We start from the raw sequence: 26,553 nt of genomic DNA, 5'->3' as shown, positions 1-26,553 counted from the left end.
AGTGGTCATTCATGCTACCTCCAACACACATCTGCTTTCAGAAAATCATGACACCCTCTGTCTTTATGTTTTTATGGTTACCAGAGAACTTTTAAAATTGTAATTAGCCAAATAATTTTTAAGAGGAAAAAATGTTTGATACTGGGATAAAATTCAGTCAGTGGATTTTTTTTAAATCCTTTTTACTATGGCAAAAGACTTTACTGTTTCTCATGTTATGCCATACTCAAATCTGGGAGATACTGGATCTACCCAGCAGATATTTAAATGCTGAAGTTAGGCAAGCAAAGTAGGTTACTAAGAAATGTAGGGTTTTGTATATAATATTATAAACAGTAGAGAAAAAATGTTATGCCTAGAAGAACTAAAAACAGATCCAAAAAAATCCATGCATTATTAAATACCATAAATTTTGTGTTATGCTATTTCCTTTTTTCCTGCAGTGGATTGGTTAAAGCATAATCTGGATTCCTTTGTTTACTGACTTTTCAGCACATGGTACACTATCAAAGACTCACTTTGACTGAAGGGTGTCCTGAAAGCTATCTACAGATGTCAAGGTTGATCAATGTTGCCTGCTTCACAGACTGAAGCCTAATGGGTCTGAGCCACAACAAATGCAACATAGGCACAAAGAGATGCAATTCAGGTGTGGACTGAGTGGCCAGTGGTGCAAGGAAACTTGTGAAACTTATGAAAGAAAGTTCCTTCAAGGATCAGGGCTTCAAGGGTAGAACTTGGTAGGCAGGAGCAGGGACAAAACCCCAAGAGTAGGAGGAGGCAAAAACAGGTTAAAAAACGAAGTGTGGAAGAATGAGACATGGGAATCTAACAATATATAGTCAGAAGGGTATGGCTGCAGAGATTCAGATAAGAGGCAGAAAGGCTTTACCAACTTGTTTGCACAGAAACTGAGAGGAATGTCTGCCATCCCGAGCCAGTGTCACTTTCCATCTGTTGTGTATTCTGGATGGTTTTAAACCCCTTGAAGTTTTCCCGCTTTTCACAGGAAAAGATTCTGGGATTTTCCTTGGGGGTGTTGGAGGGGGAAGGGGTCCTTTTTCATTTAACATTTTTAGTATTCAAATTAGAAGACTTTCAACATCCCAGGGTGAGACTCAAAAGACTTTCCCTAGGAAGCCTGGGAGCATATCAGAAATCAATGGCATGGAGGATGGAAAAAGTTTCAAAAATGTGAGACTGGCAGGAAATACTGGCACATTTCTGTTTGATATTTAGTTTCTTGGCATGCAGTGGCTCTTTTAGCGCCAATGGAAAATCCTTTAGTGCCAAGCCACTCTCAGATAAATCTGCACAAAAAATACACTATGAATTGGCATGTAAATTTTGAGATTAAGGTTTAACCCTTGCCAAAACATGCATTTTTGGATTCCAGTATCTCTCAAGTAAATTAGGCAACACTATAATTCAGAAATGCTACATGACTGCTTTGAAGTTGAAGCATCTGAGTTCAGCCACACCAAATGAATGGGGAAGAGTGAGGACACCTGACACAGAGGGGAAAAAAAATCAATCAAGCCTCTGAATTATATGCTCATTTTTGTGATGTAAATTGTAGCTTGTCAGCCTCTACAGACTAGATCTAATCTCCAGGGATAATTAAGGGTCCTTCTACAATAGTGGAGGTGAACTTCATGTGAGTGGGAACGTAGAGGGTAGAAGACACATAAGAACACCTTGCATCTATTTTTGCTAGTGTATTTTAAAGCCCCATAGCTCTCCTTATTGTTTATGCTTGTGCTATACCAATCACAGACTTTAAAATCCCGTCTTCCAACAGAACAGTTTGTACAATCCTTAGAGAAAAGAATATCCCTGTGTTGAAAAGAATGACCCTTATGTCAGATTACATGGGTTTCAGTTCAGCCCATAACCTGTCCTCTGACTAAGAGTCTCAGATCAGCTGTGCGATTTGCAGCAGCCTGGGGATAGTTCTTGGAGCTTCAGGTCATGTAGACACTGAACTTAACTGTTCAGTATAATAAAGATAAATAAACTGTTCAGTATAATAAAGATAAATAAACTGTATAATACAGATAGTCATCCATATAATATTTTTGAATTACACAAAAAGATCTCATGGACAGAGGTCTGGTAAGTCCTATGAGTGGGATCTTAGTTGTTGGATAAAGAGGTATGGTGGAGATCAGAAGCTAAAGTCAGAAAGCACAAAGAAAGATCTAAAGAGCAAGACAGATTAGGATGGTAATAGAATTGGAGGGATATTAAGCTGTGCTGCTGAGATCAATAAGAGAAGAAACCCTGGAGCTGGATTCTATCTCAGTTTCCATTTATTTCTTCTTTCTCACTCATTGGCATTATGCAGAACATTTCCCAGAAATAAACTGTTCCTTGCATCCTCTTCCTCACAACTTTCCAAAAATTCACACCTTCTGAAAGAGATCTCTGCTATCAGTGTTCTTACAAGACCCCACTGCCACCTTTGGGAAGGTGGTGAATATCTGCCTTTGATGTGACACTGGGTCAACTGGAATTCTTGAAATGCACGAGGTACTTTTCCCGTGGCTCTATGAAGACAGTACTAGCTGACACAAAGAAATGAAAGGTATGAGAACACAGATTAAACCAAATATTTCTGCTGTTGTTGTTTTCACATGGAGTTTAATTAGTATGTTTTTAAAAGGCTATGATGTACAAACCCAGTTACATGTATTCCATTATACCATTATTACGTCTCATCAAAAAAATTACTTTAAAAGTTTCTCTCTCAAAAGCAAGTTTTTGTTGTTGTTGTTGTTGTCTTTTGTTTTTGTTTTTTGGCAGCAGTATAGCAAGAATTTTAAACCTCAGCTCTGTTACCTAAGACAATGCCAAGCTTTGCTAAAAGCTGTGGTTATTCAAGGTCTTCCAGAGGAAAGAAAAAGAGCAATGTTAACTTTTAACCAAACGTGTACACAGCCTATTCAATAACGTGCAACAGGGCTTGTTTATGCCAATTCTTTCCTCTGGTGCTATTCCTTTGACATGAAAAAACTCTGAAAAAATGATTTCAGAGTTGTAATGAGAACTCAACACGAAGTCTCTAGCCCAGTATTTGTAGGTTTAATTCACCCACTGACAGTGTCAGGTTCTAGATTATTTTACTGCCCCGATGTAAAATGGCTTGAAATCATGGGCCAGTGGAAAGGGGAACATCAGCTGTCAACTCAGTTTTCCAGCATTTGTCTAACTTGCTTGCACCCTGTTAGTAGAAATAGGTTGTTGTCAACTCAAAGGAATTGCTTGAAGCCTGTTTCTTAGATGCACAATTCATGGTATTCAGACAAATTTACCAAAAATTGGGGAAGAAGGTTGTTTTATATATTTTCAGATCAAAGATCTCATTAGTTAAAGTACTGTCAGGTTGCCTTTTACTTTCAGAGCTGGCAAGCATAGGAATACATGCTGCAAATAAAAGCAGCCTTCCAAAATGTCATATTGATTATGCATTCAAAACTAAGCTACTTGACTCAGGCAGATGACAAATATTACAAGTCCACTACATAGTGTAACTGTTGTCACTTGAGATGCTGGGCAGAAGCCTTTCCTATATATATTACAGAAATAACCATATTGTAAAATACATATCCAGTGACAGTATTTCCTAACTTATTAACTATGTTAATCTGTTTTGGTGGTTGATAAAATATGGTGAAGACTGGCATCCAGCTGATAGCTTTTTATTGCATCATTTATTTCACAGGTCAGAAGTTGACACGTTCTGTAACTTGCTCCATTATTTTTTTTCCCGTACTGCAATAATGATGATGCCTATGACTGCCCAGATCTAGGAACCTAGAAAAAAAAATTATTAAACACATTTTGTTCACACAGAAACTTCTTCAGTATTGTGAGATGCTCCCCAGTGTGTACCGCTCCAACGTAAATGAGGAGCTGAGCTATAAGAGGAATGCATGTCAAATTGTAACTGATAATGAGCAGAGATTTATTTCCACTGACTTCACTAGATTTTCTCTCTCAGGAAAATATTTAGTGTATATTTTTGTTAGCGTGCTATTCTCAGAAGAACAGGGAAATTGAGACTAGTTAATGTCTCTTGAAAGAATGCTTTCAACTGCGGAGAATGGAGGGGAAAAGCCATGGAAGTAATTTGCTACTGAATTTCTTCATAATTACAGGGTTACGACACATGCAGAAACAATGAGTCTCCTTTTGAAATTTTACGTGGGTGAAAGGTGAAAACCAAGCTGAATTGGGTCACTTGTTGATTCTTCTGATGATGACAAGCTCGAATATATAACAATCAAGAGAAGCCAACAGCCACACTGACATAGATATCAACTAACACAACCGAGTCACAGAAAAGTCAAAAATGATTCAGTCTTGTTCAGAAATAGTTTCTGCAGATATTGGTAGCTCTAGTAAAAACTTATAAAAAATAAATACATATTTAATCATGTTTGTTTATGTTCATCTAGCTGGTGTCTATATCATCACTCATAATTATCCCTTATCGTGTATCTTGTCTACTTAAATACATAATGACTTGGAAAGCTAGTTATAAGTTAATGTTTGGTAATACAAGAAGAAATAATGTCTTCTAGTATAGGAATAAGGTTTTTGAGGAAGTTATTACAAGGTATACAACTGATTTCTTGACTCACTTGTGTTCTTTACGACATACGGATAGGAAAATTCCAGTTTAAATTAGAGTATCTGTCAAAGAATTGGTGAAGGAACTTATGCTAACTCTGATGTCTTGCAGAGACCAAAGAGTATCACAGAAGTCTCCCATGTTTGGGTTTCTTCATGAATGCAAGTATGCTATGGATAGGATATCCTCTTCTGAAGAAAGAGAATCATAAAATTTTGAGACAAAAAGACACACCATTTTTTCTAGGACTCCATACATTATCTCTTGTTCAAACACCACAGCCAGGCAGACTTTATACTTTAGCCTCCAAATAAACATAAAGAAGTGAGAACATATTTTCTTCAGCAGATGAACATATCACTAAAACATGGGTTCAAAGGGCTATTTCTAAGCTGCCTAATAGAACTGGGCCAGGAATAAAAATTGAGCATTAGACTACTGGTGGTCCATGTCACTTAAATTATCAACATGCTCTCTAGTATCACTGTGCCAGCTAGCCCTCTCAGGCAGAAGTGTGAGGGATAAACATGGCTCTTCCTTATTAGACGTTGTGGACAAAACGCATCAGATTCCCCCCACCCCTTCAGGTCCCCAGGGCTATCCCAGAAGACTTTGCCTTTTAACCACTCTTAACACACTTGGGCACACAACACATGTCATTATCTTCATGCTTTGGAAGTACTTATCTAACGGTAGCAGCATATCATTTCAGACATAGCAAATTTTTAAAGTCAGTATTTGCTTCACTAGAAAATGAATTATCTGAACTTGTACAACCTATGATCATTTAAATATACCTTTAAGGAATGTTCAAGTAAATGACAACTATACTGAGTACTCGCATCTTTTGACTCCAGTTCAGATTCCATTACTTTGAAAAGCATTACTTTGAAAAAGTCTTTTTTCGAAAAAAGACTTTAAAAATACTGAAGAATAATAAACTCTGCTTCCATTGGAGAGGTGGTTTGGACATACAGTGCCACAAAGAACAAAGCCTGGCTGCCCAGGTGTAAAGTGAATGCAAGCTTCCTATAGTAAAATATTTAGGTCACAAGCATGTTAAGTGCCTTCTTTTGTTTTTCCTTTGGTAAAAAATATTCAAGTGTGATAAGGCAGAAAATAAACTTGGCTAGGCTTAGAAGGATTTCAACAGTAGATGTCTCTTGAAGATGAAAATGCAGCTTTTACCAGCTTTTATTCAGTGAAGACTCCATATAGCCAATGGGGAGAGATCTTTGAAGGCCTCTGTGGAAATTCTCTGCACCTGAATTAGTCTCGTTGATTCTTCAGTGAAAGTCAGTGAAGATGTATTTGTTACACTTCAGAACGGAGAATTTCAATAAAATTCAGACATATTCAGCATTACATTAAGAGCCTGGAAGCAAAACTAGTATTATCCAGACTTCTGGAACCTAAATGTGTAAGAACTTCCTTTTTCATCAGCCCATAGACCAGCATCTTGATAAAAAAAGGTAATATAGGTAGCCCTATAATAATAATTAGGGGTAAGACTACTTCACAAGAGCAATTTACAGGTGATCAACTCAAAGAACTCATCAGCATTACTAAATAGAAAAGAACACTGAAACGAGGTATCTGTTATGAATCAGTGAATTAGCATTTCTTTCTAGATAAAATGTAATAGCAGCATGCCAAGTTTGTCACGGTTAATAAAATGATCTTGCAGGTTTCTTTCACCTCTAATTTAAAAAAGTCAATTATCTGCTTTCACAAGATGCTTTCTTGGCACAAGCCACTAATTACAATGATGAACATACACTTTTTACTTACAGTGGTATTTTTGTAATTTACATATATAACATTTTTCATAGTATTAATAGTATTCAGAGCTATGCTGAAAAGGTAATTGAAGCATGTCCAGATTTGTCTGTAAGCATATAGAGTGCCAATTCACATAGGATGATTATCAGCAGCTTAAGTGGTTTTTATCATAATGGCATTTAAGCCTAGTTTCATGTGCCATTGGGTTATTTAAAAAATGCCTTGCCTAAGATGACAAATCACTTCTTGGGAGTTTTTCAGCCGTTCGATTAAGAGCTACTCATCTTGTCCAAAAGCCCTGCAGCTGTTCTAAAAGAAAACTTAAAGGCCAGGGTATTATAAATATCAGGAATAATCTTGTAATGATTAGATTTAAGATGTATTTGTTTACTTGTTGGGATTTAATACATTCCCTAAAATGTAGTTCTTACAAACAGTAATAGGAACTCATTTAAATAGCAGTTCAAAAGGAAAAGAACACAATTCTCTTCTTTCATATGTTTGTTTTTCATTTTGCAGTACGAAATATGAAATGAGGCCTGAAGCACAAAGATTAAAACATCTAACAATAACAAAAACATTACTTTTGTCAGTATACCATTTCTTGTTTCTTCTGATTCCACTGTTATTTTCTCATGTCAATATCTTCATTTCTGTGCACACACACCTATACCAGTAGATTGATTCTTTCAGCTATGGAAAAAACAGTGATATAGAGTTTAAGTACATTCCTTTTACAATTTGCTTTTTCCAGTACACACATATACACACTGGTTTGGCAACAAGATGACCAAAACAGCATGCAAAGAAATCCCCTTCTCCAGAAAAACTGTGTAACAGTAATTGTGGGTTTGCAAGCCAAACATGTCCCAAGAATTGACCTAATCAGAGCCTAAAGGAAAGAGCAAACATTCTTTCTGCATACACAACTCCCTCTTCTGCAGCTATTCTAGACATACTCTTGCACATCTCAGAACAATAACACATCCTCCTCGAGGCAAATGTTATTTATCTACTAAAAAAGAAAATGGGGAGCCATGGCTATGCTTACCCACAGCTGTTAACTCTTGAGTCCACAATATGGAACCAGAATTAGTTCCCAGAAAGTGTGTTAAGAGACTGAGAATAAAATTTCTTGAACAGAAAATTGTTGTAAGGTTTCATGTTCACAATTACATCAAAGATGTTTAAATGTGGAAGCAAAGATAGTACGTAAACTGGTAATGCCATGAGGCAACACTGGCAGCAAGTTTTACAATGTGACCTCAGTTATTTAAGACAAGAGATATATACTTCCAAACATGTAAATCGCAGGATGAAAACAGAAGATAATATTCATTCTTCCACATGGATCTGTTTATGATTTTTCAGAACAGACTTTCTACTAAGTCTGCCATTTGTCTCACTAGATGTGAGTAACAAGACAAAAACTTCAAGAACTCTGTACTCAGCCAGAATGTATTTGAGTACAAGAGTTGAAGCTTGGGCCTAAACTATTCAAAAGCCCATTTGTGTTTTAAAAATTCAAACAATTTTAATATTTTAATATTCCCCCTCGGGTTATTGAGAAAAATCAGATTTAATACTTACCAACCATCTGATTTATATAAATATCTTATAAATTTTAATACTGGTGCCTTTGCACACTTAAGAGCCACATGGGATATGAGAACAGGGAAAAGTTGCATGGAAAGTCAGTGGGAAAAGATCTGGTTTCTTAGTTATAACGCAATAAAGGGCATGCATTTACAATTACATATTTTAATATTTCACATAACCTATACTGGATGCTGCAGAAAATGAGTAGGTTGGTTCTGAGCTTTGCATATGCTTGATGATTATAACAAATCCAGGTGGGGGGCCTGAGCTGTGTGCTCAGGCGCTGTGTGGTCAAGTGTGCAAGCTGGAGATGGAGGAAAGTTTACCTTTCTGAACTCTGACTCTGTGACCATTCCTGCTTTGCATATTATTAATCTCTTCCACCTGTAGGATTTGCCATCAGGGAAGGTGAGAGGGACACACCTCAGATTAATGGTGATGATTTGCTCTACGACTCTGGAAAAACAGAGGTCCCTCAGTAAATGTGGGCTGCTACCTGTCCAAGCTGCACTGCACCTACTGGGAGAGAAGTTTATAATGTATAGAACAGGAAATGTTCTTTCACAAACATATAAACCTCATTTATTAACTATGTTGATGGTTTGGGATTGATGTATGAAAAAAACATTGTATTTCTATTTTGAAATGGCTGTTACATAAAAGGTTTCATCTTTAAATGAATTCATTCTCTTCCCAAGTCACAGCTGTAGAGGTTGTTTTGTTTGGAAGTGGTCCTCAGGTTTCAGGTTGGTATGGTTTTTTCAGATCTCTGAATAAGTTTAAAGGTGAGTTAGTAGTGGAGCTTTAAACATATTTGTTTGACTGAGTGAAAGCAGTGGTGAGCAGTGATGTATATTTAGGTTTTGCCTAGAACCTATTGATCCGGACAGACCTCCTGACACAGAGTCCACAAAATGCTCTCCCCTGGTGTGCACACAAATATTCTGACCAGGAGCCCTTTGGGCTGGGTCAACTCCCTACCCCTTGTACAGCCTTGTTCCATATGAAGGACATATGACAGTGGCAGTGCTACTAGGCTGAGGACTCCAGTCTTTCAACCTAGCACAGACTGCAGCCTGCAGTGTAAACCTTATTGCTGTTTTTCATCCTGAGGCACAAAGTGATCACAACTTTGATTAGGAAATGGATCGCTTCAGCCTAGGAATTTTTTCTCAAGACCTAACAAGGTTAGTGAACAATCATAAAGGATAATTTGGTTCCAAGTCCCATGAACTGCACCTGAATTCTTTGCCTGACCTGAATAAAATTCGTCCCTGCATAGAGAGTTACTGAGTTTAATGTGCTGGGTTACTTCCAGTTAAATCTCCAAAATATGCTGCTGGCTGGGGAATGTAGAGGAGATGCCATCAGAATGGAGGCAAATGGAAGCAAAGAGCAGGATAAGGTGAAAGCATACAGGACAGAGAAACCATCCTGAGTATTCCTGAGGAGCACAGGATGGTGATCACTCATTGTGCTGCTCTGGAGTTGTGGAGGAGAGCGGCAAGCTGTCTGAGGAGCTTTGGGCAGAGCCCCAGGACAGGACCTCTAAAAGTCTGGGCATGCAGAAGTTAGGCAGCGATGAGCTACACGTAGGGCTTAAGCTAAGGAATGAACTCAAACACTGTTATCTGACATGACCATTTTCTGTATAATATCTTTTTTTTTTTTTTTTGTGTGTGTGTAAGGATCTTATTTCCAGAGATAGCCATGTTATCCATGTTATTTTATGCTTTATGAGCTGAGGGCTTAGTTCAGGGCCCGGTGCTGAAAGCTGCCACTGACCAAGAATAAAAAGGCAAATCAGCTGCAAAATGCTGAAGGCCACAAGATGTGATGGGATTCAAATCCCATGGCAGCAGCCAGACCCTGGCTATGTTCAGACCAACACGGGGCCCTTTGTCACTTTGGAAACTAAATGCATTTAAAGTAAGCCAAAAGAAACCATCTCTTATCATGGAAAATGAGTATCCCCAGGTGGTGCCATAGTGATACAGCTACACTGGAGCCTCAACACAGGGATAACTTGCAAAGCCTTCCCGTGCTGACAAGCCCCCAACTTGCCTCTCCCTCTGGAGCAATTCCGGCTGGAGGGACATGGAGAGCTGGAGAAAAGGCAGCTGTGTTTGCGATCACTGAGTTCTTCCAGTTATCTGAAACATGGTCCTGGTCAGGCTGCCTGGCTCCATGGGAGTTGGTAGGTGACCAGGGGAAAAGTCTTGCAGGAGCCACAGATAAAAGAAAAATAATCATAGAATCATGGAAAATGGAAAAAAGATCTTCGAACAACATTTAATTTGCTCTCCTTTTCCCCTTAAAAAGGCAGGATAGGATTATAACCTATTCATGATAGATGTTTCTCAGCGTTGCTAAAGAATTTCTCATTACAGACACTGCACACCTTCCTTAGTCATTTGTTTCTGTCTTTCTGCAGTATTTACCATTAGACATTTTTTCCCAATTTCGCACTTAAATGCCTCTTGAACAATTACAGCTCATCATTTCTGATCTTACACATGGCAAGCAGAAAAACGCTTTTTTCTTTCCTTGATGAAGAATCTTTGACATATTTGAGGCCTGTATCGTGTCTTCCAGCAGCCTTCTCTACTCAAGATGGGAGTGGTAGGCAGATGGCAAATGTCTTACACAGAAAGATTATGCATGAGTCCATTGCATCCAGGTCTGTAAATATAACACAGATATAACGTCAGGATAATCCATCAGGCAGAAAGCCATCTGTTAATACTTGTGCTAGGAACAATGGCTTAAGTAGTAAAATTGAGCAAATGGTGAAAAAACGGGAAGAATTCAACTGTTTTGACAAATAATGTGCCACAGAATTGACCTTAATCTCCTACAGACAGTTTCTCTGTCATTGGTGGAATAGTGGCATATGACCTTTAACTTCCTAACTCAAGTAGTGATGTTTATTTTCCAGAGATTTTTTTATCAATTTCTCCTTCGAAATTAGTGTACACTGAATCAAGAGAAAATGATTCAGTATAAAAAGCATATGTAAGTATTGCTTTAATTGACCTTATGATCATTACCTATCTACCCAAGCTCCTCATTAAACAGTATGGAAATTACTTACCCACAGTTATTATAACAAAATGTATAAATTGGCATTTCTAAAGAAAAATGCAGTAAAACTTCTGTATAACTTTCCGTTCTCTCTTTCTTACTTCCAAAATGTTTCTTCATGCTCCAAATGCATGAAGAAATAACACAGAAATCCTAAAATGTGTACAGGTTGTCCTGTGGGTACTTTCCTGGATCAATAGCTAAAGCAACTGAGACTGGAAATACTTAATTTGGATAAACTATCTCTCCACATTCAGTTTTTTGTATGCTATTCATGCTAGAGCCAGACTTGAAGACAGAAGAGAGAAGAGGTGATTAGTACAGTGGTCAAGACCAATTATGTCCCATAATAATAAGTATTTTATTAGTAGGAAATGTCCAGATCGTTCTCAAAAGTGGACAAGAATATTGATTTGCTATAGCTTCTTAGTATCTCAGATGTGTCCATGTACATATCAAGACCTAGATTCATCTCCACTGAGTCATCAAACTGAGGTTTCCTATGCAAGCAGTGCAATACATAGGATTCCTCAGGGATCAGCATGAAAAATCACTCACTAATTGACCATTGGTTTAGTCAGGAAATTAAAGACAATTTTATATCCAACTTTACCACTTCAGCCAACCAAAAACTCTAATTATGTAGCCCTTAAGAGTTGGAAAGAGTTGGACCTGCCTGCAGCAGGGGGGTTGGAGCTTGATGATCCTTGAGGTCCCTTCCAACCCAAGCCATTCTATGATTCTATGATGAAGGGAGGAATTTAAAGGCTATGATCCCCTTTTGAGACCTTTAGTCTACATACAGTGATACCAACATTTTTTTCCTGCAAATCTTGTTTCAGCTCCTGACCATAACTTTTCTATACTAATTCAAACTGCATTCATGTCCCATTACCTTGTATTTATAATACAACTTGACAATCCAATAGTTTTCTTCTATAATATTTTTGCCACTTTGAGCATCACGAGTGGAAAACTAGTTCTGAAACAAAAGAAAGCAGAAGCCATTTTAAAGACAATTCCCCTCTTTCTAGAAAACAAAATGGAGAGAAGAAATGCAGATATCAACATTTTAAAAAGACTGTCAACAGGTATAATTGTGCCTGACAATCTACATTCAAAACCTGAAATTAATTTAGTACACATTAGAAATCTGTAAGAGAGTATGGAGCTTCTACAGCGAGGTCACTTCAGAAGTGGTCCAGGTGACAGTAACCCAAAGTCATTACCACTCTGCAACCAATTCAGTGGCCTGTGTAAAATAAGTGGATGGTCTCAGGTCAGTTTCTAATTATAAAGCAATCTTAGTGTGGAAATCTCCTTTATAAATAATACTAATTGGCAGCTACACCAGTAAAGCCTTGGATGTTTCCCTAAGAGCAGGACAGGGATGGGAAGATTGTCATCCATGGGCAGTCACAGATAGCTTGCACCCAGCTGATGTGCCATGCTGCTCTTGGAGTGGAGCTAACCAGTAACGTTTAGCCAATTACTTGCAAAGGCAAAGTTTGAAGCATTACTATTCATTTCCATTGACAGCATGTATTTCTTTGACTACCTGAATGACATTTCACCAAAAAAGGAAAACATTTGCTTCATGAGGAAATCCTCTCTTTGTGCTTTCCACTGCGTAAGGATAAAAATGGTTGGATTCAATTAAATGTCCTAAAGAAAAACAATGCAGACTCACAAATCTAACAGAGAATTTTGTTTGTAAAAACATTAGCACAATAATACAACTCACAATATTATTGTAGCTAGGATATTACATTCTGCTGTTGAGACAGCTGCAGTCGGACTCTGCTTGGACAGCAGATGGTGTCCTACTGTAACACTACACAACAGTGCTTAAAGACGAATCTTAAACCAGCCTTTAGAATACACTTCAGTTCTTATTTAATGCACTTAGTTGACTCTGCTGATTGTAGAGTAGGAATGACAGATCTGTTTAAACAACTAGGCTAAATTAGAAAGTAAGTCTGCCAAAAACAGTGACTATGAAGGATAGTTCTCATTTCTGAGAGTATTTTCCAACATTTAAAGGCACTTTTGAAAAATGTGATCATATCACTTAGGTGCCTAAGTGGTCCTTTTCAAAGTCACCATAGATAAATAAACATTAAATGTCCCTCTGAAGGTCAGGGAGAGTCAGATGTCTAACAACAAGCTGTGCCATTGAAAACTTTCCCCTTAAATTATACAGTATCTGCATATAGTATGGAGAAATCTGAACTTCACAGAATCACAGAATCACAGAACTGTAGGGGTAGAAAGAGTCCAACCCCCTGCTAATGCAGTTACCTACCATAGGTTGCAAAGGAAGGTGTCCAGGTGGGTCTTGAATATCTCCAAGTAGGAGACTCCACAACCTATCTGGGCAGCCTGCTCCAGTGGTCTGTTGCTCTCTAAGTAAAAAAGTAAAAAACTTAGATATGTCCTGGTAAAGGCACTGCAGAGACCCTGACAAGGACAATTTTTTTTCTTCTCTGATATATAATTTCTTGTACAGTTGGCATCTGGCCCATGTTGGAGCTCTCAGACACCAACATAATTCAATTAAATATCCATAGGTATTAAATTTATCCCTGTTAAATGATGTACTGTCACTGTGTTACTAATGTAAAGGGCAGAATTTAATGCATTCAGCCTGTGTCCAAAGCTATTCTTTCCTTGTATGATTGCTTTTTCCCTGTAAGAGCTGCAGAAGCTCAGAGTACTTTGTGAATAATGAGGTGAATCAGATGGTGAGCAGAAAACTGTTGTACTGAGAAGCTACAAGTCTGCTGGAGACATTGAACTTGTTGCCTTGGTAAACACACAGATAAAGGCAAGCGATCTCTCCAGAACTGGAGCTTATGAAAAAGTTCAACAGAACCTGACTCATGATGAAGCCTGCTCTAAAAGTGTTCCTCCAATAGTTCCCAGTTCACAACAGTTGCTGAATCACAGCTGCGGCCACTGCTTCATCTGATGCATCACTGAGCAGGGTGGTGTGACTCATCCCAGGGTTATCTGGAGTTTGCTAGCCTAGATTGAATTTACTGTCACTAGGAGGGCAAAGTTTCTTGGGAACAGTTTTGTCATTCATACTCCAATGTGGTGAAATCTTTGCCTACTGCAGCAGATAATCATCATTTTTGTATGGCTAAACAAGGGCTGGGGCAGAGGAGTTGTAAATGGCGTAATTTATGTGATCATCACCGAGTCTCATTTTTCCTTTTCATAGAAACCCTTGTAAAATCCTACACTATTTCTGCTCCTTTCATAAGAAAATATTTCTTCCTGTAGCCTCAAGTTATGGGAATAGTCTCACTGATTTGGTATGAATCTTCATTTGGAAAAGCACTCCTGCCCCAAATCCTTACAGAGACAATGTTCTATTAGTCACACAAAAGAAGATACCTGGTCTTCAGAAAATGTTTTTGTTTTCTTTATCATCCCACAACGTGGCAGAAGATGCAGAAGTAAATATTCTCCAAAAACATTAGCATAACCTCTCCAAAAGCAATAAAATGATGAAACTCAGAATCTGCAAATTGTGGTGATTTGTAGCTCTTTGATTTATAGCCCTGTTGGGTTCAGAGTGAATGATTTCTACAGAGACCAGTCCCTCTAATCGGAATTTTACAAGAAACGGATGTGCTAAAAGAAACAGAAAGCTAACAGGGCTTCTGGTTACTTTTTCAGCCTGATTTATAGAGCTGTAAAACTCTCTGTATCAGGGAGCTGACACCAATTTCTAGAGAGCTGTGAACAGTTGTTTTCATCTGATTTTCCTGCGGGGCTTCTAGGCCCACTTCATTCACAAAAGACCTCGTTGAAATCCATGTCAGGTGTTAAAGAGTGTGAGACGCTGGTGTCACAAGTGAGCTGCTGGCAAAGGAGGCTGAGCTTTGTAGTCCAGCAAAAAAGAATCTTGTCCTGTGAATGCCTGTTTTAGGGACAGATGTGTACATTTAAGGAGCGGGCAGTGGAAATGGAGCAGGTGTTGTTACTGGGGTTGAAATGGCTCAAGGTGGTCTGGTCCATTCTGGGGATGTAGGACTGAGCAGTCCTAGAGCAGAAGTTGAGGAGGTGAAGGCATAAAGCCAGGTTTGTTGCATCCACTGACAGATGCAAATGTCACCTGCGTGGAGACAGGTGACAGAACAATCACCCAACCAAACAACATGGCCACCAAGCCAAGCACAATGCAGAAGACAGAGCAAATATAAAGGATACAAGGTTTACATCAGGCACAAGGATGAGTAGAAGAATGTCAGAAGAAAAATCACAGGCCAGGAGTGGGTAAATCACCAGAAGCTATCCTCCTGGAGCTGGGCTGTGGTTCACAGTGAAATCTCTTTTTGCCACTGTGAGGATGCTACTAGACCTACAGCCAGTCATATGGCTCACATCTTTCCAGTCCTGCTCCCTCATGTAGAAATGTTTGGCTTGCATTTTCATGCCCAAAATGATGTTGACGTAAATGTTAAAATAACCTCAGGTCTCTGTCAGAGGATAAGCTGTATCCTTCCAGAAAACAAATCATGCATCAATTGCAGCTTATTAGGGGTGCTTGAGCTAGCATCTCATCCAAAGAGAGCTGCAACAGATTCTAATGGAAAGGAAAATAGATAATTATTCTAAATGAGCACTTATAAGCCTAGGGGATCTTCAGATCTAAGGCTCTGATCCAACCACTTGTTGCATTCCAGAACACTTAGTGGGCTGTGAGCAGGCACAACCGTGTCCAACTGGCAAATGTTTTAGGATCAAAGCCTGACGCATTTATGTGCTTGCCGAGAGGCGAGCATACAATGGCATCTTCTGTGAACACAGCATTCAAGAAAACGTTCTCAACTTGTTATGCTGTTTAAGCTCTGATGGTTATTTTAATATATTAAATTATTAAATATCAAATATTTACAAAATGATTTGCTAACATGTTGGTGTTATTTCATTTTTAGTGGGTAAAATTAAAAAACAGTTATTAATTAGTAAACCAAGGTGCATTTTATTGCACTAAAAATTGCAACCCTAAAAATTTATTGCCACTTTCCAAGGATTTGGTTCCTTTACTAAAAAAAAAATATATGTATTTATGCCTTAAAATTAATTATAAAGATCTAACTTACAAGGAGAGGCCCTGATCTGGAAAACACATATGCTTACAGGTAATTAAACTGCATGAGTAACTTCACAGAATTCAGTGGGTAAGAGAGAAGCTGTGATCCATGGAGCTCCTAATGTGGGTAAAGTTATTCACAGGCACAACTGTTTGCAGGACTGGAGCCAAATATAACACATATACAAATTCCCATGTAGAAGAAAAGGCAAATTAATGCTTAGTAAAGAGCAATTGCATGTTACTGGATGTTCTAACAGCTACATATTCAGGTCAAGGGACGTTATCCCCCCCCTTGACTCTGCCCTGATGAGGCCACATCAGGGGAATTGTGTCCACTTCTGGGTCCCCAGTTCAATATCTTCAATATCAAATATCAAAGACATACAGTGGGACAGGAGTGTAATTGAAGGAGAGTAAATACAGAAGCAGAATAAAAAGGAGAGATGAAGCGAACACACTATAATCCTCTTCATGTCTGAGCTCCTCATTGAGTTGTTTCTTAGGTTCAATAAATATACACTGGAAATATTGAAACAAACCAAAAAAAAAACCAACATGGTCACATCCAATGACAATCTTTGGACATCAAATACAGGTGTTGTTCTGTCCAAAGAACACTTGGTTTGGTCTCTTAATATATGCCATTATCCCTCTAGAAAAGCATGCAGCCTGACAGAGGAGCACCTTCCAGACAGGTCCTGGAAGCAGAGAGCACATAGATTTTCTCTCAGAGATTTGGACACCTGCTGTTTACCTGTACTCCAGGACAAGCAGAATCCAAGTGGCTGGCAGCTATCCCGCAGTACTCAACCGCTGCAGCTGGAAAGTCTGGGTAACCCTTTTCCTGGCCTGTCCTCCTCATTAAAATGAGCATGAACACCTCAGTCCCCCTGGCTATGGTTGCATTAAGCACTCTGAAACTTCTCCTTATGAATTGCCAGTAAAGCAGCTTGTTTGCTAACATTTATGTCCATGCACTTATTTTGCCCATGCTGAGTAAATGCTGCTGCCAGGCACAGTACAATGCATTCTGTGTCCTTTGCACAGATCTTGCTGCTGTTTGCTATATGCTGCATCCTTAGGGACGTATCTTTTATGAGGTCTCTTCACCTCCCTCCTGAACTTTGGCAATCTGCAGTGGAAGACACTGTGACCACATTGTTCCTTTCAGCTCCATGGAGTGTCAGCTGGCTATTTTTCCCTTTTTTTCCTTTTTTTCTTGTAAATATGTAGCCACTGTTCTTGGAGTCACCTCTCGAAGAACATTCTCCCCTCTGGCTGTGGAGAGGAGGAGAGGAGAGGAGAGGAGAGGAGAGGAGAGGAGAGGAGAGGAGAGGAGAGGAGAGGAGAGGAGAGGAGAGGAGAGGAGAGGAGAGGAGAGGAGAGGAGAGGAGAGGAGAGGAGAGGAGAGGAGAGGAGAGGAGAGGAGAGGAGAGGAGAGGAGAGGAGAGGAGAGGAGAGGAGAGGAGAGGAGAGGAGAGGAGAGGAGAGGAGAGGAGAGGAGAGGAGAGGAGAGGAGAGGAGATCCTGCTCGAGTAAACAAAGTTGTGTGAAAGTGCCGCTATCCTTTTGGTGATATGGTCACCTTACAGGTTTCAGTCACCTGTGGCTTTCTAACCGTCCCTCCTTTTGCCATCACAGCCATTAACAAGGTCATAGCTCTAAATGTCATCAGGCACCTGATCCAGCTTTAAAAATGTGGTAAGATCTTTTGTCACACATAGTCAAGAGGACCCTATATCACCTAAGCGAAGAAATGAGGATCAGGGATTTGAGGCCAAGCAGATAAGTCACTACCAACCCTAAATGCCTCAAAGTATGAAGCCATCTCATCAGGCACAATACAACCATGTCACAATTAATCAGGTTCTTCCCACAGGCCCAGCCATGCAATCCCTGTGTAAGCAGTGGTGCTTCTGTCACTCAGTTTATATTCAGGTCAAACTCTCCTGGGGCATTCAGGGAGCTCTGTAAAAGTGCAGCCAGGAGATATACAGGTTAATCACAAAACCTGTATGACTTCCTACAAGATCATCCAAAATAGTGCCCCTTTTGGTTTTCTCCCCTTTGTGCAAGGACCGTGTTACTGTTCGGGGTTTTTCTCTGGGAGGAGTGGTGTTTTTTTGGATGTGAGTTAACTTCAGCTATCAGTGCCCAAAAACAAGTCCCTGCAGGGTCCCCCTGACAAATGCTGCCTGGCAGTCATGCCCTTCCCTCTGTACTGAATGCGGTAATTAGAGAGATGCAATTTTCCAGTAGTGCTTGACAGACGACATCAAAGGCACAGAAACAGTTTCTGGACATTGAAAAGATAAAACTCTAATATTAACTGATGCCTCTTTCGGTTTTTATTGCAGTTCAGTGTAAACAGATGCTGCTGGGTTTGAAACTCTACGTTCAGATCTGTCAGAGTATATGCATTGCAGCAGTGATATCTGCTGTAGTAAATGCTGATATTTAACATTATGTGTATATACTTGATTCAATCATCTCCATGCCATTAGCTGTATGTGCGCTTGCACATTCACAGATGTCTGTCTTTGCATGTACATGCCTACAAATACAAACATATGCATATGAATTAAATGGAAACTGTAACCCAATCTTAACTAGGGTTTTAAATTAGTGGTAATACATACGCACTCTTACAAACACTGGGCTATATTTAACTTTCACATAAGCAGTGTAGAACTATTATCTCCTGTGGAACTCTGCAGTTTATGAGTCAGACCCAAAGTCTCTTAGTTTGCCTGTGGAAAGACGCCGCTGACTTTATTGGGCTTTGGACCAGACCCGAAGCCAATGCTTAATTGTCTCATATAATATAACTTTCCCTTCCAGCAAACTTAAGATAAACTTAGATTCTAATTCCAATAACGCTCTATAATTTTTTTCCAAACAGATTCCTTATGGAATGGAAATGCCCATTCTTGTTCTAGGCATTTTTCAATACTTTTGCATTTCTTAGTGCTGAAAATTGGTTCGGTCACGTTAAACATTATATAAGCTTGAAAAAGATCACAGCCTCCAACTCTCCAAAATGAAATTCTCGAGCATGAATACACAGCTCAGAAATAAATGTCATTATAAACTTCAAACTTGGCTGGTATTAAAGCCATCTTTGAGGAAGGGAAAACAATTCATGTTTGAAGAAATTCAGCCTGGTATTTTAAAAAGTAAGAATAGTTTAGGGTTACAAGTCCAGCTCAGCTTTCTCATTTTATTTCATGCTCTGTGCAGCTTTACATTTTCTCTCCATTTTTATTTACTTGACGTGATGTTAAGTATGTACTTGAAAATGTGATTATTTAGAGGGTAGATTAACATCTGCACCAAACTTCTTGAGTTAGAGCTGACTGAAGATCCTCATTTGAACTCAGAGATAATAAGGATGTTAGGATCATCCTAATTCAGGTATCATCCCTGGATGCGTTCAAGGCCAGGCTGGATGTGGCTCTGGGCAGCCTGGTCTAGTGGTTGGCGACCCTGCTCACAGCAGGGGGGTTGAAACTTGGTGATCACTGTGGTCCTTTTCAACCCAGGCCATTCTATGATTCTATTATTCTCTGATTCTATGATCGTTGCTGACAAAATGCAGTTAAAGACACTTCATTTGAGAAATGACTCCCAGAGAGTCTTTCAACCAAAGATACTGTCAAACCTCCTTTGAAAAACGTCTACAGTAAAATTCTGAAATAAAAGCCCACATCTGATCTTTTTGAATGTAGATGTTGGACAGACAGTTAATACTTATAGAACAGCTGTGGCTAAAGTTTTTTAGCTGTGTTAATCACTGAAGGAAGCTTTCATGTGAATTCCAATTTGTGCCTGTACAGTTGTGACCCATCACTACCATGCTGCCCTCTGGCTCCACAGCCTCTCAGCTGATGGGGATCTCATAGGGAACTCATGCTGTGGTTCACATGGGAACACCTCTGCTCTGCAACCAGCAGTGTTTGAACAGTCAGATCATCTACCGGGGAGACGAGTAATTCAGGGCAAGTCATGCTTAAATTGTTGATGCATGTCCAATCCACATCTGTGGGCTGCATGTGGCCTGGCACAGCCCACAGTGCGGCCTTCCCTTGCCCCACACCATCATGGCGCCGGCTCTGCCCTGGCCTGGTACAGCCCCTCAGCACCAATGGAGTATCGGTGCACTATGAACCCCATCTGGGCTGGAACCAGGGCACGGGAACAGTGCAGTGCCAGCTGAAGTTATAGCAGACAAGCTTACGGATTTTGATACTGTTGGCTAAACATAGCCCTGTGAACAGCAAAAAATGTGCAGCCACATTTTCCATTTTGATAAAGGAATTTGAGAATGGCTTTCAAGACTGCCAAAAAAAAATAATTAATATTTTTGCTTGTTTGTGACTATTTTTAGTCGACATTAATATATTATCTGCAAATTCTCTAATGGAACGTATACAGTTGCAATCAAAAACCTGATCATGTCTCCTTACCAGACTTTCATAATCCCTCTCTTGCCAGAGAGACACATCCATCACTTCACAGTCACGTTTTATTCGTGCCACCACTTTTTGGCAGTATGTACATTTGGGAACAACTCTTGTCAAGGATGAAGTACAGGAAGAGTCAAATTTCATCAAATATCTCCACTGAACACCCTGAGAGCTCACTAAGAATTGCAATCACTGCCATCAAACCAGACTGATGCATTAGTTTCACACACACACACACACAAAAGAGTCAAATATCTCACTACTTCTATGGTTTTGTTGCTCTTTTTTTTATGTTAAAAAAAAAAACATTAAAAATTAAAATAAAAATTAGGACTAGAGGAAATGGCTTCAAGCTGCACCAGGGAAGATTCAGGCTGGATGTTAGGAAATACTACTTCTCTGAAAGGGTGGTCAGGCACTGGAATGGGCTGCCCAGAGAGGTAGTAGAGTCACCGAGCCTGGTGGTATTCAAAGAGCGTTTGGATGTTGTGTTGAGGGACATGGTTTAGCGAGAACCATTGGTGAAGGGCAAATGGTTGGACCGGATGATCCTGTGGGTCTTTTCCAACCTTAGTGATTCTATGATTCTATGATTCTGTATACATTAATAATAGTATATGGCTGCTCCAAAAGTAAGGCCTCCTGTTTTATTCTGTTGGCCCAACGTGTCAGAGGCAGACACTGATAGTACAGCAGTAAAAGATGAACCTTCCACCAGTATTCAGCTCCATTTTGTTGCCGTGTGACAGATGGCAGCAGAGGGGCAATCTGACAAAGCGATGTCTAATACACCAGTGCAGATGAAGCATGGGTGTGTCACTGAATTCCTCCACGCAGAAAAAGTGGCACCTGCTGACATTCACTGATGCTTGCTGAATATAGAGACCAAACAGTGAGTGTGAGTACAGTGAAGGGGTGGATGGTGCATTTCAGGAGTGATGACAGTGACAACGGGTCACCTTCATTGATTTAGGTGGTTATGAAGACAGAATGCAGGTTCTTATTCATTGCAGGCAAGAATACTTAGCTAATGGTGGTGATTGTGTTGAAAAAAAAAAAAAAAAGTGTTTTGTAGCTGAGAATTTTCTCTATCAAATAGCATTATTGTACTTTTAAATTGGTTGTACTTTCCATGGAAATAAATAGGAGACATTACTTTTGGAGCAGTGTTTGTAGACATGGCCTTTGTACAATTCCTCCTCATAGAGTGTGGCCCAGGTAAGCCAAAAGGTTGGACATGCGTTGGGGTGTTGACTGCCACTGACTCCTGTTTCTCTCCATGTCTCTTCCAGCCCCACAGCACACATATCGCATTTTGCAACCCCGCTTTCTGTTTTATAGACAGAATGTAATTCATACTGTTTATATAACCTCTTACCCAAAGAAAGGATTGGCAGAAAGAAAATTCTCCAGCCAGACTGACAACATCCATGACATCCCACTGTCTCTTCTTGTGGTTTACCATGGATGCGGCTTTCACTGTAAGTCCAAAGCTCACTCCAGGGTTTTGAAAAGGAGTTATGGCTTTTAGTGAGCTAAGTGCCGGGAGCAGATGCTCCCCAGGACTAAAGCACACACGGTATTATGAGGGCAGGTGTCAGAACCCCAGAAAGTCCCTTCCAGTCCTTTGCTGATGTAAATGGCAGCAGGTCCATTGGCTTACATGTAAATACATTTATGGCGTAAGACAATTGCCCCTTAATTTTTAAAGCATCGCAGCATTTCTTCTGTATTTGTTAGCTGATATTTGCATAACAATGCCCAATGCACACAAAACAGTGGATCAAAAGAAAGTTGTTCCTTCCCTCCAGCTTGCCTTTGGGAAATCATTCTTTTTCCTCCCTTCCTGGGACTTTCCCTCCCACCGCTTGCAGTCTCCCAGATCACATAATTTTGTCATTCTCTGCTAACAGTCCTCCCACTGCCGTTTCCTTTCTCTCTCGCATGCAAAGTGAGCCTGAGTAATTGTGAAACCTGCAAATTGCCTGTCTGGGTGCTCTTTCTCTTTCTGCATTCACGGTGGCAGTCAGAGGGATTTGCCATCATGGGGTACCTCTCCGAAGCACATCAGGTGCACATCCCACTCCGCCTGCTGCTGTGTGTCCGACACAGAACACCTACAGCAAAAATCATTATGCAACTGGGCTGAAAGAACGTTCATTTTGGCATGAATCTTTTTCTGCCTCTGTCCCCAGGGCTTGGTCCTGCCTTGTGCCCATCACCCTGACCCCATCATCCCACACTATGCCCCAGAACAGTGCTTAAGGACACTGAATCATTCTCAAATTTGGAACACTGCTTCTACAAAACTCCTTCCCAAGGCTTCCCTTGCTAGCAAGGCCTGAGCCTGTGCTGTTCAACTGAGCAGCTTTGTGTGTCCTATAGAGGTTTGTTTCTTTTCCAAGCAAGAAGAAATGCTGAGAGCATTTATATCCCCACGAGAGCGAGCTGCTTGCTGTGAGCACCGCCGCGCTGGGAGCACAGGGGTGAGCACATGACTTGTGCTGGGAGAGCTTTGCTCTGTGCTGCAGTGCAGTCCTCAGCTGTGTCCTAAGATAAAACTAGTGGGTTTGCATGGTGGATTTAATGCACATTCCTGGCCAGCTGGGAGGGACTGTCCCCAGGTAGCTCCCACTCTTGTTCTCCCTGCTGTTCAACAGCAGGACAAGGGGAAGTGGTTTTAAGTTGAGGGAGGGAAGATTTAGGTTGGATGTCAGGGGAAAGTTCTTTACCACATGAGTGGTGAGGTGCTGGAACAGGCTGCCCAGAGAGGTTGTGGATGCCCCATCCCTGGAGGTGTTCAAGGCCAGGTTGGATGGGGCCCTGGGCAGCCTGGTCTAGTAAATGGGGAGGTTGGTGGCCCTGCCTGTGGCAGGGGGGTTGGAGATTCATGATCCCTGAGGTCCCTTCCAATCTGGGCTATTCTGTGATTCAGCATGGAGCAATAAAAGATCTCTGCCATGAAGAAGTACTATCAAGTGGAGTTAACATCAGCTGATTTACTGTTGGAAGCAAATCACTGCCACATCTCTCTGTGCAGCACCTTAGGATTTACTCATAGTTCAGCGAGTCAGAGCTCTCACTTCTGGTGGTGCCTGCAGACTTCTGGGACAATGGGTCGGTGTTGCAGAGGCCTGGGGCCAGCCCTGAGGGCTGTGTGCTGCAATGCCCTTTATCACAGAGCCTCATTTTTTGGCTCCCTGCTGCGGAACAGATTGCTCCGGCCGGGGACAGACACCACAAGAGATGTGGAGAGAGCTAAAAGCTGATGGAAGGGAACATACAGAAATCCACAGAGTCCACGGGTTAGAATATATACACAAATACATATATATATATACACACGTATACATATATATGCATATTTGGGCCCCCACTCAGTGATGGAGAAGGTGTCTTTGCCACAGATTCCCCACAGCTGAGTACTGCTGCTTTTGTGGAGAACCAGGGAGGGAGAGAAGTGCTATGCTACATCCAACAGCTCACTGGGTGCAGCGTGTCAGATCCCGAGCAATGGGAACCGTACTTTTCATTCCCTCACTGCTGGATTTTATTTGGATTTCCCCTCTGGCTCTGAGGAGTTTCCTGACCACAAATCTCTTTAGGTGGCCTCTATTTCTTCATCTTTCCAGCCACCTCAGTGTCTAATATAAAGTCAAAAGTGTCATTAGGAGAGATGAAGAACAATGATCTCTGAGCCAGTAATGAAGAGGTGACTGGGATTTTCGTTTCGCTTACAAAACACCTCCACGCAGAAGTTTACCTGCAATCGGGCCGCCCCCGGGGAACCGGTGCTAAATCTCCTATTTCTCAATGCAGACGTCCAGCCGGCGTTGCCCAGCAGTCCTCCCACTTTAGGAGGAAGGCTGATGTAAGGGGGGACCCCGCTTATTGGGAATGATGAGCGTCCCAGTGGCAGTGAGGAGCAGGTTCACCCCCTCCCCTCCAGCCCTGACAATGGGCACAGGCGGCAGCTCTGCTCTGCGGCAGTTTCGGAGCGCTGTGTTCCCATGCACAATCCCGAGCAGCAGGAGGGGAGGCTCTGCCCAACTCACTCGCTGAATGCATCCTGTCCTCACTTCGGAGAACGAGCTTTTAGCTCGTTTTTAGCTCAAGATTCACTTGAGCACTATGGAAAACGTGAGATAAAGCACTCAAGGAGGACAAGAGCACGCATTTGTGCTTCGCGTTAAGTCGCAGATTACGCGAGAAACCCTGAAACGAACAGAAATTCGGAGCGGACAACAAATCCACGGTTTCTCCGAAGATTTGTGCAGCGGTTCTCCGTTCCCTCTGAAAGCAATAAGGGTTTCCCCTCTGTCTGAGCCTCGCAGCCGGGCTGCGCTGTTTGGGGAGCAAGGATGCAAAGAGCCGATTCGGGGCAGAAACGCGCGGCCAAACACTTTCTGGAGGGAATAACCGTATAAAAATGGCTTCCCTGTTTGTGTCCGTGTGTTTGCTCACCCGCCGGGCTCTGGCCACTGCGCGCTTCATTTCCTTCCCACCGTGGAAAGCGTGGCATCAGTGTGTGCGCGCTCCACGTAGGCGCTCGGGGCCCCTCTGTTTTCTCGCGTCTGTCCGCCGGGGCTCCCTGGGAGCGTGTGTGCAGATATGCACGGGGAGGGGGGGGACCGGAGCGGCTGGGGGCGGCGGGGAGTTATTAGGAAACTTTGCTTTGGCTGCTCTCTATCCTTGGGGCTGCGTGGCGCCAGCACCCTCAAGTTGAAAGGAAAACAGCCATTCTCACTTCCAACTGCCCACTGAGATCCTTAAGGCGACAAAGACACAAAAGTGAGTTTTATTTGCTGGTAAGCCAGAGGCAAGAAAAAAGAAAAGCCAATTCCCCCTTAAAAAGAGCCGACAAATCCTTTTTGCTCTTTTGTGTGAGGTTTTCCTATTCACATAGAGCGTTCATCCGTGTGATTCCCAACTTATTGTCATTACTTAGTTATTAATTGTTCTCATCTGGGTTTAATTGAGCAACCAAGGACTTTAGCCCAAGGGTCAGGGGGAAATCTTAAAGCAAAGACACGTTCAATAGGAATCCTGCGCTTCGAATATCCATCCCGAGTTGACATAATGTAAAAAAAAAAAAAAAAAAAAAAAAAATACAGACAAAGCGGAGAGATGAAAGGGTCCCGCCTCGCCCGGAGCCCCGCATTGCTGCGCCGCAACCCGAAGGTGCGGGCGGAGAGGGCTTGCGGGGACGGCTCCAGCGGTGCTCGCTGCTTCAAATCTCTCTCTATTTTTTCTTTCTTTCTTTTTTAAAGAGCGTCTTTTCTGGCTAAGCGCTGCCCACTGCGCGATTAGATCTTCCCCCCAAAAGCCGCGCTCTAATCGCGCGGAGGCGAAGTTTATCTCCAGCCCTTTTCTGCCGGACACGCAACGTGGGAAAAAGCCGGCAGTGCGCTGCGGCCGTGCGGCGCGGCGATGGGCGCTGGGGTCAGGATCACAGGCACCGGCACACAGAAAGGGAGCGATCGGAAAAAGAAAGGCAGGAAAGAAAAAAAAAGACAGAAAGAAAAAAAATAAGAAAAAAAAGGAAAAAAAAAAAAAAGACACACCAAAAAAAAAAAAAAAGAAAGAAAGAAAAAGAAAAAGAAAAAGAAAAGAAAAGAAAGAAAAGAAAGAAAAGAAAAGAAAGAAAAAAAAGAAAAAAACCCATCTCACCCACTCACCCCAGCCCAGCGAAGGAGTGAGAGATGAGAAGAGGGGGATTAGAGCTGCGAGCTCTGCAGAAAGCGGTTGGGTTCAGGTATGTTGTTTCGCTGAGTTATTGAAAGCATCATTGATATTTAGAGGATGATAAAAGTCCCGCCTCGCCCCCAGCTACAGTCTCGCTGGAGCCGCGGTGCCTGCAGAAGATTGCCCAGCCT

At 41.3% G+C, this 26,553-nt stretch overlaps 1 long non-coding RNA gene across 2 annotated transcripts; it reads right to left on the bottom strand.

Annotated features, from left to right (window-relative positions):
* Positions 1–2,164: 2,164 nt before the first annotated feature.
* On the bottom strand, positions 2,165–25,276 carry LOC121110687. Of its 2 annotated transcripts, none has more exons than XR_006939202.1 (5): positions 25,142–25,276; positions 13,407–13,506; positions 11,997–12,083; positions 7,017–10,699; positions 2,165–3,816 (listed from the first exon to the last, which is right to left on the bottom strand). It is a non-coding gene; the product is annotated as an uncharacterized LOC121110687 (long non-coding RNA). The 2 variants fall into 2 exon arrangements; XR_005859567.2 differs by having other exon boundaries at positions 2,169–7,111; positions 10,532–10,699.
* Between the last annotated feature and the right edge of the window lie 1,277 nt (positions 25,277–26,553).

This window comes from Gallus gallus, chromosome 4 (assembly GCF_016699485.2).
Source record: "Gallus gallus isolate bGalGal1 chromosome 4, bGalGal1.mat.broiler.GRCg7b, whole genome shotgun sequence".
In the NCBI taxonomy this organism is placed as follows: domain Eukaryota; kingdom Metazoa; phylum Chordata; class Aves; order Galliformes; family Phasianidae; genus Gallus; species Gallus gallus.
This window is presented reverse-complemented; position numbering and strand designations above follow the sequence as displayed.